At 44.2% G+C, this 10,293-nt stretch overlaps 1 non-coding gene across 1 annotated transcript; it reads left to right on the top strand.

Moving 5' to 3' along the window:
- The first annotated feature begins 8,455 nt into the window (after positions 1–8,455).
- On the top strand, positions 8,456–8,637 carry LOC116184345 (U2 spliceosomal RNA). The gene has a single exon (XR_004149112.2). It is a non-coding gene; the product is annotated as a U2 spliceosomal RNA (small nuclear RNA).
- Positions 8,638–10,293: the final 1,656 nt, after the last annotated feature.

The raw sequence follows: 10,293 nt of genomic DNA, 5'->3' as shown, positions 1-10,293 counted from the left end.
ATGCTTCAGCTTTTCCTAAGGAACTACTGCAAAGTGAACAATTATCTGCTGACAAAGCCAAGGGGGATGGTGGGCCAGGGTGGGCGTAGTGGGAAGCCCTCAGGTGATTTTTCAAATTTCCCCAGGCAACAGTAACTACCCAGCACATTTTTGTTCTTGCTGGCATTCAAGAGCCTCCAGAAGAGGGGATTACACCACTGGGATAAGGCTTGCCTTCTTGTCTGATAAAGCCTAGCTGGAGATAAGTGCTCCTTTTATGTCTGGCCCTTTTAAAACTGGCCCTATCATCCTTTGCTTCTGTTGGTTCAGAGCCAACTGGTGATACTTAGGTAAGCAAAAATAAATTGGGTAAGTGCTAAGAAATTTGCTGGTAGGAGCTGAGAATCCACCTCTCTCTTTCTACCCCAGCCATGAAATGAATGAGTCCCCAAGGCTTGAAGTATATTGAGATGCTGTGCTTTTCCATTTGAACAGCCATCAGAGTCAGAAAGTTGTCTTCCCAGCACAAATGCTTGGAGCTCTAGACCTGCATCTTCTACACAATTTTTTGAAAGATAAAGAAGTCTTGCAGAATACGCACAATAGATGGATGGATGGGATCCTACCCAGCCAGCTGCTCATCTGCCCCAGAATCTGGTTATCTATTGTTAAAAACAGGACCACGCTCCTGGTACTAAAAATGATTTCAGCATTTATTATAATAAAAATAAAGGCCTAAAGCAAGGGGGCCCATGGGCTGAGCAAGAGCATTCCTGTCGAGGATTCTGCAGCGCCAGTGCTGAGTCTGCTGAGCAGCAATGTCCCAATGTTCCAGGTGGAGTGGCACAGGTTCAGTGGGTCAGAAGCTCCCTTTTTATCCTGTTTTTTGTCCATTTGGTTTGGTTTCTGTTTGAATCCTTCATTTGCATGAAGGTTTAGGGCGCTTGATTGGCCCATTACAGTTCTGTCCAGGCTGGCTCGTTTCGCCTGGGGGTGGTGCACTTTACTTAGGTGTATTATGGTACATAGAGTACTGTACTTCTGACAACTACCCCTTTAAACCCCTTTTACCACAACCAAACTAACAGTACATGTTAACTGTCGGAATCTGAGCTATTGATGATCCTGAGATTGTAGAAAGTCTCTGTCTGTCAGCCCCCTGCCAAAGCAGAAGCCATAATTGGTCTGTGCTGGTTTCCAGGTTGTTTATTCTGTTTATCTCTCACATGTTCTGCTGCCCTGCCCAGCTCTGTCCTGCAGGGCAGTGTGTGGGGCTCTGCCCTCAGTGGGATGTGACAAACATTAAATACCAGAAACTCCCTGGGCTGGATTTACAATAACGTGCCAATATCTGTCACCTACGTTGGACAGTGTGTCCCCAGGTTGAACCAACAGAAAAATGCCAACACCACAGTGAGACATGGAGGGCATGAAGAAGGAGAAAAAGGACAAGACACACCCAATTTCCTCCATCTTGTCCCCTTTGGACCCCTAATCTAGAATCCTAAAATTTTACTTTTGCACCCGGGCCACACTTAATTATTACTGATATCAAACACTCAGAGCTGGTAATTCATCCTGTAAAAGTGAAAACTCTTTTCCATGGACAGAGATCACAGACAGTGTCTCTGGGGGCTCTGTCCAGGGGGGTTCCTGACCCCTGCCAGGGTCCCAGGCCTTCCAGGGCAGCCAGAGGGAAGCTCTGGATTCCCACACTTAACAGCTATCAAATATTTTACAGTACTTCCTAACCTATTTTTAACATCTATGCTTCAAGACTTCCCTGCATTATTACATTATTTAGTTTTATTTAGGTTGTGATTAAGCATCCCTTGCCATAGCTTATGCTACGATATGTGAAAGGATATGTCCAGCCCTGGAGCACATAAAGGCTTCTTCCAGTCAGGCATCACTTCCATTCAGAGGTAGAGATTAAACTAAGCTTTTCTGTCCAAGCCTCAAGAATTGCAATTGATTTATTTACCCTTGTCTTAAATGCCATGAAAGGAACCCTAATGTATCCTTCCCAGAAAAAGTCATCTAACCACCCTGGCCAGCTTCAGAGACAGAAAGGTTCATCCCACCATCTCAATCCTCATGTTTGTAATACTCAGAGGCATTGCTCCACTCCTGAGCATTATTGCATTGAAACAGGGAAGACAGTGAGCTGCTGCAAACCTGTACAGCCCTAGTTATGGAAAACCCTGATTTACACCCAGGTGACAACTGTCACCTGCTTTAAAGGGTGGTTTTGAGAACAGACCTCTGTCTCTTCTACATGGCTTGCTTTACCTTGCATTTTTTGCCACCAGTGAGTAGGGGAGAGGGAGAAGGGAGAAGAGGAAAGAAGAGAGGGAGAAGGCAAGGGAAAGAGAAAGAGAGAGAGGGAAGGGGAGGGGGAGGAGCAGGAGAAGAAGGAGATGGAGAAGGAGAAGGAGAAGGAGAAGGAGAAGGAGAAGGAGAAGGAGAAGGAGAAGGAGAAGGAGAAGGAGAAGGAGAAGGAGAAGGAGAAGGAGAAGGAGAAGGAGAAGGAGAAGGAGAAGGAGAAGAGAAAAACAAGCACTCAAGATTAGTAAAGGTATAATAAAGCTGGAAGGTAGCAATAGTTTGTATGGCTCAATATATATATTCAGCAAGGACCCTACTGTATATAAATCCCACCATGCCTGCCTCCTCATGCTTTGATCATCAAGTATGATTGCTAAAACATGCAAGCCACAAACACCTACTCCCTGGCTATTTCACATACCCCATTAAAACCAGGTCCTGAAAATCAGATGGAAGCAAAAGAAATAAAGGAGAACATTTAACCATCAGAAGGTGCCAGGAAAGCCCCACAGGACTTAACACTCCAGGCTCACCATGTGGTGGTGCCTCCCCAGCAGACAGGTGAATTGGAGAGGTGATGGAGCACAGAGCAGGTGAGGGTGAGGGCAGCAAAGAGGATCTGGGTGACCCCAGACTGTGAAAGGTGACGAGATAGAAATTTTGAAATTTCTACAGAAATTTTCATTGCCCAACTTTGGATTTCATCAGGATCCTACTGTGGCCCCTGGCAGCAGCCAAGGCTTCAGCTTTGAATCACATCAACAGGGCAGTACTTAGTGATGGAGATCCCAAAACTGAGTGTACCCATGTGCTGTGCATTTGATCACCAACATAACTGTTTGCTGTTCCTGCAGGAAGGACTTTTATCCCCAGGTCTTTTACCCCAAAGGAACTTTTAAGACACACTCACACAATTTCAGCAAAAACTGGATTCAAAGCAACATAAAAAAAGCAGTCATATACCCACATGAGTAGAGGACACACAAAGTAATACATTCACAAAAGCAGCAGAAGCTCATTGATCTGAAATAACTCATTTGTTTATAAATTTCTCATGCAAGCCTTTGAAAGAAAACCAGATTGCAAAGAATTGTGTCATGCCTTTCAAGAGCTGACAAGTACCTAAAAATATGTCTGCTTCTCCAAATGATCCATCCAACTTAGTTTAAAAAAATTTAAAAATCAGGGAATTTTAGGAACAGTTATGCCACAATTTTCCACCACTATTTTGGCACAAACTTAAGGCTTGTCTTCTGATGGTTTCAAAACTTTCATTTTAACCTTTGAAAGCAGCCCCAATGCAGACTGCCAGCTCATGTGGTTCTTTGAAAAGCTGGCCTCAGACTGAGCCTTCAGAGTATTTTAGGGGGATACATTTCTCCTCCTCCCATTCTTGCTGTCTGGTTCTTTATTTCTTATTTTGGTCTCCCCTCCAGATCTGCATTGCTGTGCTGTGTACAACAGAAAGTTGCCTTTGACTGAATGAAGTGGCATTTGTGCATGAGAAGAAACCCCTTTGCATTGTTTTATAGTCAAGGAGGCTACAGGAGGGCAAAACCAGCTGTTGATTAATATGATGGAGCCAAACCCAGACTCCTTTCAAATCCCTCTGGTTTTCCATTACATTCATTAATGAACCCACAGGGTGGTCATTTTTTCCCTGTCATGCTTTCATTTGCAGACCTCCTACAACAACTCGGGGTGGGGAGCTGTTTTGTATCAAGATCCCCAAATCTAAGGTCTTCTCTAAGTCACCACGTTAATTAAACTGTGTATTTCACTACCACGGGGCATGGGGATGCTTGAAATAGGGCTTTATCTTGGTCTGATCAGAGGAAATAAACCAGCTCCAAGGTGTTTTAATGTGTGTTAATCCATAGTCACATATTCCTGTGCAAACACAGGAAGGAGCTGCAGCCCACACCTAAGCACAGTCCAATGAGCACACAAACTCTGGTATGTAAACTGGTTATATATATATAACACATATTATTTCCTCACAGATAAATTAATTTTGACTTCCTGCTAACTGCTGAATGCTTTCTTGTTTTTTGAGAAAGAGTTAGAACTTTGTTTTTTCCAGACAAAGAGCATTAAACAAGGGCATAGGTAGTGGATATTCCCCTCAAAAGACTTTCTAAGCAGATGTCTCAAGCCTGTCCTCTGGACAAGGATCAGCAAAATTCTGTTTCTTTTCCTGCTGTTAGAGTTGTACTTGTGTTTGTATTCTGGATTCTCTAAGCACCAACAGCATGGAAGAGAATTATGCCAAAATAAATAATCCATAGATGAGAGCGTTAGAAATGTTGAACTCCTTCCTGGTAAGTGTTTATAAATTGTTGTCTTGACATGAGGTCTGTGGACCTGGGAGGATGCAGATGGGCAGTTCAGTGCCCAGTCCAGCCATCAGGTCCAGCCAGGTGCTTTGAAGTGGGTACAACACTTTGCCCTCCACCCAAGAGCTGTGTGGACTGAGCTCTGCTCTCAGCTGAGCACATCCAGAGCCCTCCTCCACATTTTAATCCACCCTACCCCAGAGCAGGACCCTGTTTTGACCTCCTGACTGTGCCATGCAAACTGAGCTAAAGTGAGAGGGGCTGCCAGGAATGGATCGGAGCTTTGAGCAATCCCATATCCTGTCTCAGACTCTGACAAAGAACAAATGTGTTGGGAAAACTGCAAAAAACCCAGAATAAGCAAATGTGGATCAATAGCAGGAATCTCTTTCTAACTTCCACCAAATATTGACTTAAACTCCCAGAGCAGACATGGACAAATATTGCCTCATCAGACATTTTGGGGCAATTAAAATGTCTTTACAATGGAAAATCTACTCTTCTTTATTTGTTTCTATTCAACTATTTTGAGTTTTTCTCTTCTGAAAGGAAAGCTCAAGTATTTTAATTTTTGGTGTCTCTTCAGAAATCCTTCCACCTCTCACAGAAAAAACATGACACATTAAAAAGAAAAAAAGTAAAAAAGGCAATTGGAGATTTACATCAGATTTGTACAGGAGACTGAAGTTTCACCTCCCTTCAGAATCTCTGTTTTTCTTCTTATCTGCATAAACATTCACTGCCATGGTGAGAACATGCCAGGATCATGGCATATTATTATACTGTCCTGATTTTTTTTCCTGAGGCTAATAACCTCCTGAATAGTCAATCTTGACATTTAAACAAGAATATATTTGTGACAAGAAACAGAGAAAATGTATCCACAACTGAAGCTGGCTGAATAAACAGAGCAAGGCAAAAAATTCTTGAAGTACAACAAAGAAAAGGTTCAAATAGAGAGGGGGAGTTAAGTGGGTTTAACCAATAACTTTGACATCTGTGTCAACATGTAATACCAGAATGTTCAACTGCAGAAGAGTTAACAATACAAACCTGTGGCTGGCAAAGCCATCCTCTTGTGGCTATTCAGTTCTCCTATTCCTGAGCTACTGCTAGGAAATGAGTTTAGCCTCTTCTTTAACTTCCCTGCACCCACCCTTGCCTGAGAACGCCAGGCAGCTGTCACCTTCTGCCCCATCCCTTGCTCCACAATATATTCCTTCCCTCCTTCAAATAAATTACTGTCTGCAGGATGTTGTGATGTGTGTGTCGGTTCTAAATGACCACAGGGTCACAGTGTTGTTTGGTAGGAAATGAATCTCCAATCCACTTTCTGATAGATTAGAAAATCATTGTTGTCAGCAGCCTTCCCTTACCCCTGTAGAGACACTGGGATGACACTAAAACACTGGGAGAGCTGGGGCTGCTCAGCCTGAAGAAGAGAAGGCTCCAGGCAGGTCTTAGAGCCCCTGTCAGTACCTAAAGGGGTTCCATGACAGCTGGAGAGGGACTTTGGACAAAGGTCTAGAGTGACAGAACAAGGGGAAATGGCTTCCCAGTGCCAGAGGGCAAGGTAAGGTGGGATATTGGGAAGAAATTCCTGGCTGTGAGGGTGGTGGGGCTCTGGCACAGCTTGCCCAGAGAAGCTGTGGCTGTCCCACACCTGGAAGTGTTCAAGGCAGGTTGGATGTGGTTTGGAGCAAACTAGGATAGTGAAAGGTGTCCCTGCTCATGACAGGGTGGTTAGAACAAGATGTTCTTGAAGATTTCTTTGCACCCAAACCATTTGCCGATTCTGTGGAAACAGCATTGCTCCCTTTCCCTGCAGCACATCCCTGGTGGTCATCCTCAGGAGCAGTCAGGGGATTACTGAAGGGCTACTGGGTAGATGGAGGTACTGGTGAAGGATGATCCTGGGTGAAGAAAGGTTACAGAGCTATTGGTGCTCAATGCACAGAAGAAGGCACATGTATTCTTCTCAACCATGCACTTCTCCTGGAGAGGATGGACAGGCTGATGGAGCAGAGACCAAATGTATGACACTCAGACATGAACAGTCAGATAACCTTGCAGGCACATCTCTGTGGCAATGAACCACAGAGGCTCTCCACGTCTGCTACCCCATTTGAGGCACAAAGCAGGACAGAAACCTTCACACCCAGCTCTGCTGTAAGGGCAGCTCCCGATAGGCTGGGTTTGTGGTGGGGGTAATTTTCCTTACACACTAATTACTGATTAGTAGTTAAGATTTCCATCACACCAGGTCTTCTGCAGGTTTGGAACTGGAGCAACAAAATTATCTGGTCGTTATATCCTGCTAGGAAAAGCTCGGATCTGAGTGAAGTGTGTTGATTAACTCAAAGGAAAAAAAGGACTTAATTGCAAAAAGAGGGTGGTAAAATAGTTATCAGACCTTTTGAGGGGGGGGGCGGGGGGGGATGAAAAACACCTTTCAATGGAAAAAGAAAATTACTCTTTTTTGTTTGCTTCTATTCAACCATTCTTTCTCTTGTAATTTCCTATGAGGGAAAAAAAAAGTTTATCACTGGTGGGAAATGGAAAGCATGATAGCTTCATGAAGAAGGAAAAGGGTGTTGTTCCTCAGGCTCTTTTACTTCTTACTGGAAAAAAAAGCATGAAAAAAACATTGTGAAGAAGAGAGAACAGAAAAAGAAACTCATCATATGCCTTCTGACCTCCCAGACTTGAGTCATACTCTGGGTTTCCCCTATGGAATAAGTCTTCCATCCAATCCCAAACTGGCACAAAAGAAAACAACCAAAACACAGAAACTCTAATGCATTTAAATTGTGTTTTAGATTACCTTTGAGAATTGCTATCTTGATTGTGTGCCTTCTGACATTTTCCAGGTTAGTTACTTATTTAAATTATTGTAGTTATATGGTGGGTTTTTCCAACACTATTTGAAGACCCTCTCACACGAGTGCCAGGTAGCTGCCAAGGATCTGGGGAAGAAATGACACCCACCTGCTGCCTCTCTATGTCTTTACTTATGGTAAACTTTGAGGAGATGGGCTGAAACCAAACACCAGGCTGATACCTGACTCCATCACTGTGGAGACTCTGGCTGATTTACATTGGGGAACAAAGCCAAATGGGAATAAAACTGTATGAGGAGAAGGAGTTGGCACTGCAGAATATGGATGCATGCGATCAGCCAGTACATGAATGGAGGCAGTCCATTTCAGAACAATAAGTTTGCTCCTCCTGTACCTTTTTTTATTTTCCATGTTAGCAGAAAAATCTCCAGTAGCTGCTACCTGCTGTTGAGAACGTCACATTTCTCAAGGTCATTGACATGCAGAACGTGAAAGATCTGCCTCTAAGCTTGGATCTCAATTACCCTACTACAAACCTTGAGTGATGACATGTGCCTCGCAGCTGATAATGCAGTACTTCATCAGAACTTAGTACAGTTCTGACAGAGTCTTCAAATGTTGTTGGCACCAGGGACTTGCTTCAGTTGGTGTTGCTGGTTGTTGGAGGTGGGGGGTTGGTGATGTTGCTGTCATGGAAGCATCTTAGTCTGGGACAAGAAAGGCCAAAACACTGCTTGGTTTGCATCCAAATTTCCCCATGAATTGGTCCCATTCTAGCAAGGGACAGAGCTTGACATTTTATGAAAAGTCCCAAAGATGAGCAGAAGGAGAACTGAAGTGGCTTTACTGCAGCTTTTTCCTTTCACAAGCTCCAGGCTAAGAAATAACAAGACAATGATAAGTATTGTCATCAGCTGGGTCATCTACATGCATCTATTCCTTTGAAGGAGCCATGCAAAGAGAAAGGACAGATTTGCTGCTGGTGCTGGCCACGTGTAGTATCTGATCTTAAAAGCTTAATATCTGATATGTCCTTGAAGAGAGGATTTTATATTAAACAGACTTTGGGGCATGGGAGTTGGACCTGGAGCTTGCTCTCTCTGCTTCATGCATTGTCCCAGTACTGCAGTGACTCTGGGAATGGTGCACTGATAGGTTTGAGTTGCACCAAAAGAGAGGCGGGTCAGAAGGTCAAAGAAGAATCTTTCTCTTTACTCTGCCCTCATGAGACCCTACCTGGAGTTCTGTACCCAATTCTGGGGTCTCCAACATAAGAATGACGCGGACATGTTAGAGCAGATCCAGATCAGGGGCACAGAGATGCTCCAAGAGCTGGAGCACATCTGCTCTGGAGATAGGCTGGGAGAGCTGGGGGTGTTCAGCTTGGAGAAGAGAAGGCTTCAGGGAGAGCTTAGAGCTTCCAGTGACCAAAGGGGGCTTATAATAGAGGGAGAGCAGCTTTTTTATATGAGCATATAGTCATAGGAAAGGGGAAATTATTTTAAACTAAAAAAGAGTAAATTTGCATTAAATGTTAGGAAGAAATTCTTCCATGTGAGGTTGGTGAGGCCCTGGCACAGCTTGCCCAGGGAAGCTGTGGCTGCCCCATTCCTGTAAGTGTTGAAGGCCAGGTTTGACAGGGCTTGGAGCAACCTGGTTTGATTGGAAGACATCCCTGCCTACGGCAGGGGGGTTGGAATTATGTGGTTTCTAAAGTCCCTTCCAACCCACAGCATTCTGTGACCCCACGTAATGCACGTGCATGGCAAATACAGAAAACACCTTTAGCTACTCACTGACAAGCTGGTGCTGTATTCTTTGCCCTTGGGCATCAGCTAAGGCCAACCAGGCAACAGAAAGAAAGCTGTCAGGAGCTGCAGACCACATTTACAAAAGGCCTTCTGAGGTTCCACAAGAAGTTGTCTTGGTCACAACAGGCTTTACCAGGTCCTGCATTATCCATCAGCACTGCAGGAGGTCCGGGTTCTTGGTGTGTTGGCATGAAAAGTCAGGCTGCACTCAGGATGAGATTGCCCAAAGCATGGCTCTGCAGTGTTGTCAGGATCATGAGGTGTATTGATTGGATTGATTAATTAATGTGCTGTGAAATGCCTGGTGGCAGTGCTGAATGCTGATCCTCAATAGAGGCAATTTGATATTCAGTAGGTGAAAATACTGATTTCAGCCTGGATGAGATTTGCCATGCACAGTCCCAAATTTGTCCTTCATAATAGAAAAGCAAATAGCAAGGAGAAAAAAAACCCAGACCACTTGCCCAGCACTCCTGCAGCCCCCTCTGAAGTCACTTTGCTCATCTCAGAGGGAGGTCATTCAAGCCTTTCATTATAAAAATTATTAATCTCCATTCTTGCAAAGAACAAAGGCACCTACAGCAGGCTTTGCATCAAGCAACAAAAACCAAGAAAAAATAGTAATATTTCATTTTATACATCATCAGTCATAGGGTACTACTTTTTGGTAGGAGAGCTGACAGCAGCTGGCCAGACCCTGAAGGGACGTGCTGTAGACACAGCTTGTTAGAAATGACCAGGGAGCTGTGAAAACTCACCTCCTTTGAAATCCATATGAAGCAGTTTGATTTTTTGCACCATTTAATACGGGCTCAGCAGGAGCTGGAGATGGGTGCCAAAGTGAAGCCAAGCAAAAACCACTCAGATGAACCTTCCCAATGCCTTTGCTGCTCGCTGCTGCATCAGGTTACAGAAGCATGAATTCCTTGTTCTTGTGCCAAACATATTGCTATGGGATGAGCAATTGTGCCAGTCATCACAGGAGTTAGGCACATACTA

This window comes from Lonchura striata, chromosome 2, assembly GCF_046129695.1.
Source record: "Lonchura striata isolate bLonStr1 chromosome 2, bLonStr1.mat, whole genome shotgun sequence".
In the NCBI taxonomy this organism is placed as follows: domain Eukaryota; kingdom Metazoa; phylum Chordata; class Aves; order Passeriformes; family Estrildidae; genus Lonchura; species Lonchura striata.
Note: the sequence above shows the minus strand (reverse complement) of the source record. Positions and strands in the feature narration are given on the sequence as shown.